This window comes from Pteropus vampyrus, unplaced genomic scaffold (assembly GCF_000151845.1).
Source record: "Pteropus vampyrus isolate Shadow unplaced genomic scaffold, Pvam_2.0 Scaffold116, whole genome shotgun sequence".
Taxonomy (NCBI): Eukaryota; Metazoa; Chordata; class Mammalia; order Chiroptera; family Pteropodidae; genus Pteropus; species Pteropus vampyrus.
The window spans coordinates 3305908-3310269 of record NW_011888897.1 but is presented as its reverse complement, the minus strand read 5'-3'; positions in this window follow the sequence as shown (position 1 = coordinate 3310269).

Below are 4362 nucleotides of genomic sequence, written 5' to 3'. Positions count from 1 at the left end.
GATGTGCTCTTGCTCTGCTGTTGTGACTTTCCATGACATTGAAATGCCTTACAAACAACTACAGGGCCATTCACAGAGATTCTTTGAGGAGTTTCAAAACCTCTCATTGGAAGTTGCCAGGATTTTTGCTGGCTGCTATCCATGTTTGATCACTACTGACAGCCTTCCTCAGTTAAGAGCATTAAGTAGCTCTGAAGTGGTAAACTAGGGCATTCTTAGGATGAGGAAAAATGATTGGAGGTAGAAGAAAGAGAAGGTGGAATTCTTTATTACTATTCACTTTTCATAGCTTCTTAACCAAAATTTAAGTGCCTTGATGTTCGGACGTGTAAGTGATACACTCCAGGCAGATTTCCTAACTAGTGCTGATCAGGACATTCCTGATTAACTGGTTTAAGATCCCATTTTTAGGAGAGTTGAAACTGTAATTAAGTTAGTCTCAGTTTGGTGATGTGGGGCTTAGCATAAGTGACTCCATTGTTTGGCCTGTTGTTTCTTTTTTAACAACTCTGTTAGAAAAATTATAAAAAACTTTTAAATGGACATAAATATTGATATTTGTGGGTGTCTTGACTAGCTCACTCATCCAGGTTATCTTTTCCTTTCATTTTCTTTGAGCTATTTTACAATTCCTTAAGCTGTATAAAACTGATATTAATGCAAATGATTCTTTCTGTATTGTAAATTTATTGTGTCTGTTACAGTACAAGAACAGTTTTGGGTCTATTTGTAAACTCATTTCAACCTTCCTTTATTTCCTATAAACATGTGTTTCTCTTAAATCTCCTTCAAGTAGTTGTAACATCTTATTGGCTCCCTCATTAATTAATGAATTAAAGAAAAATCTTTGATGATATTTCATTTTATGCTTGTATGAAAATCACAATAATTTCTGTTTTAAAAAATTGTCTTTTAACAACTTGATTGTAGACTTATACCCTAAAATAACTTCTTTCTACCAGGAGGAGCTCGATGAGAACTCTTGGTGAGGGGCTTAGTGAGAACAAAATAATATTAGAGATTTACGTGTAGCTCTAAACTTATTTTCTAAATCTCCTATGTGTAATTTAAATTGCATTTATGCTCACATCTCCTAATAATAACTAACTTCTAAATAATGCTCTACAGTTCACAAAATGTTTTCAGTTACGTGATTTGTGTCTTATAAATAAGATAAACAAGACTTTTTTTTTACAACTCTTACTTTGCAAATGAGGAGCTAAGGGAATTATGTGTCCTGCCTGACATCACATGAATAAAACTCAGGTCTTCTGAGACAAATTCCCTGCCCTTTCCACTATGCCACCATACCACACCACACAATACGTCTATACTTCAAAGTGCTTCTTGAAAAATCAAAGTTAATTTAATTGAGTTTGAGACAATTTTAGACTTAAGGATATTTATTTTATTTAAATATGCCAATAATTTGCAAATTGATATTTAGTTGTGGTTTGTAAGTTAAGTTTATTTTTAATCACATTTGTCAATTAATCTATAAAATTGTTGCCAGTATAATTTATAAGTATTCATTTTCTCAAGGAAGAAAAGAAACTAACAATTATTAAATACCCTCAATGTGGCCTATCTTTTTTAAAAAAATTTTATTATTAGTTTCAAGTAGACAGTATATTGGTAATACATCTATATAGTTTATAAAATGATCCCCCTGATTGCTCTTTCTGTCCTCTGGTTTTACACCTAGAGGTTCTACATTAATGCTAACTGCATTCTCTATACAGGGCTCCCTATCCCCATGACCATCTATCAACTACTAATTTGCACTTCTTTAATTCTTCACCACTTTCTTCCAGCCCCCCAATCCCATTCCCCTTGTCATCAGATTGTCTTCTATATTTGTGAGTCTGTTTTTCATTAGTTTGTTCTTTTTGTTCCTTAGATTCCACATATAAGTGAAATCATATGGTATTTATCTTTCTCTGTCTGACTTATTTCACTCAGCTTAACAACCTCTAGGTCCATCCATGTCATTGCAAATGGTAGGATTTAATTTTTTTAATGGCTGAATAATATTCCATTGTATATATGAACCATAACTTGTTTATCCATTTGTCTGTTGATGGGCATTTAGGTTGCTTCCATACCTTGGCTATTGTAAAAAGTGCTACCATAAACATAGGAATGCAAAGATCTTTACGAATTATTGTTTTGATTTTCTTTGGATAAATACCCAGAAGTGCAATTGCTGGGTCAAAAGGTATATCCATTTTTAATTTTTTGAGAAAACTCCAGACTGTTTTCCATAGTGGCTGTAAAAAATTTGTAATCCCACCAACAGTGTATGAGGGTTCCCTTTTCCATGTTTATTTATGTAATCTTCAAAATAATCTTGTATCATAACTTCCATGCCCTTATTTTACTGTTGATGATTGTAAATAATATAAACCATTAATACTATTTATTGACCATGCATATATTATCTGATGTATTTATCACAAGAATATTATCAGGTTGGTTGCATAAGTGAAAATTGAATCAGGGGAGCATTAAGAAAAGTTCTCAAGGTCATATAGTTAGGATTTGAACTTTTGTTTAAATCTCATGATCTAAACAGCTGTTTAGTGATTCACAGTAACCAAGAACATTGTTTGTTGGTCAATATGACAGTTTCCATTCTATGTGGGGCTTTGTATTCAGGATTGTGAAAAATAAGTGAGACCTCTGGTCATGGGTGTCTTACAATCTAATAGTGACAGGGCCTAGAGAACAGATGGGAGTTGAGTCAAGAGGACACAGACAAGGAGATTCTTGACAATGGCTAGAAGTGCAGAAAGAATTTCTTTTCCAGGGATGAAAAGGACTGGGGATATGAAGTGATTAAGGTAAAGATCCCTATTTACTCCATGCCCCATAACATTCCCCAGTCTTTAGTCTGGGGTAAACCTATGTTTTGAAGAGAAGAAAAGAGTTCTCCTCTGTCAGCTTTATAATTTGTTCCAAAATGAACTTTGGTCAAAGCTTTGAGGAGTTAACCATTATAACAAATGTAAAACAACCGAAAGGGCTCCTAAGGTACATTCGTCAGAGAACCCCTAGGTGTTCTTCATGTATCTCTTCTTCTTGATGTAAAGGCATTCTATTGCAGGGTTCCGAAAAAACTTGCAGATACGCTTGCTGAACCACCTTTGGTAGACGGTGAGAAACCAGAGGGGATGGGAGTTATGGTGGACCTCAATTTTCAAGTAAATATTGACCTGATTGTCCAAAGTAGAAGAATGTGGAGGCCAGGGAGCAAGGGCAGATTCCAGAAGGAATTGTGGGAAGATAGTGTGTGAATTTTGGAAAGGAAGTGACCTGATCATTTAGAAACCACCTAGAGTGCACTAAAGACAAATCAAAAAATGTGTCCAGTGGAAAATGTTTCTTACTCAAAGTCAAGCAAATGCAATATACATGGAGTGTTTTGATTTTAGGAATCTATTTGTTAGTTAGAGCTGTGATTGGTGCAGATGTTGCAGAAGAAATAATAAGAAGAAATTTGCTGTCTGATAAGGTTTGAAAGTCTATGAGTCTCTGCTTTTATTTCCTTAGGCCATGATAGCATACTGTATCATGGCATAATATGGAGAATGTCACAAACAAAATACATACATTTTGAGCATTGACATTTATTATTCACATCACATTCTAACTTTTTGCTTTACATGAATCAAATATATAAACCCTCACATCCCATCCTCACTCAGTCCTTCCTCTGCCAGAACATGAAAAGCTTTTCTTTTGCAGCGAGTTTTCCAATTGTTGAGGAAGACTGTAAAGTTTCCTTCTTTCATCACCCCCCAGCTTTTTCTTTCCAGAAAAGCACCAGGTGAGTTTGGAGTGTAGATAACTTTTATTTTTTTGACCCCTGTTCCTCTTCTTGCAATGGGATGTTTTCTGTTGTCTAAACTTTCTTTGTTGGCCACACATGACACATTCTCACTGCAGCTGAGGAGATTTTTTCCCCTCCAATGGCAAGACTCTATTAGGTTTCTTTTGTTTATAAATATGGGTTTTCAAGCTTTATGGGGGAAATAATTTTCAATTTTTGTTTTTCTGTGGAATCAAACATAGCTACACCTCTCCTAGCAAGGTTACATAAACAAGTGGGACTGGAAGATGTTTTCTCTTCCTCAAAAGCAAAGAAAAATGAAGTATTCTCCTTTTCTTTCTGGAAGGAACATTTATACATAAGTGTTCTCATCAAAAATCTCAAATAAAATGTTTCCTACTAGAGTATGTGCCTCTATCCAGAAATGAACTTAGAATGACTGCTTACTAGGTCAATTGTTTTGAAACCATAAACAACAGCTTAATTAATCCAACCTTTGGCTTAGGCTTCACCAGAGCCTAAGCCAGATC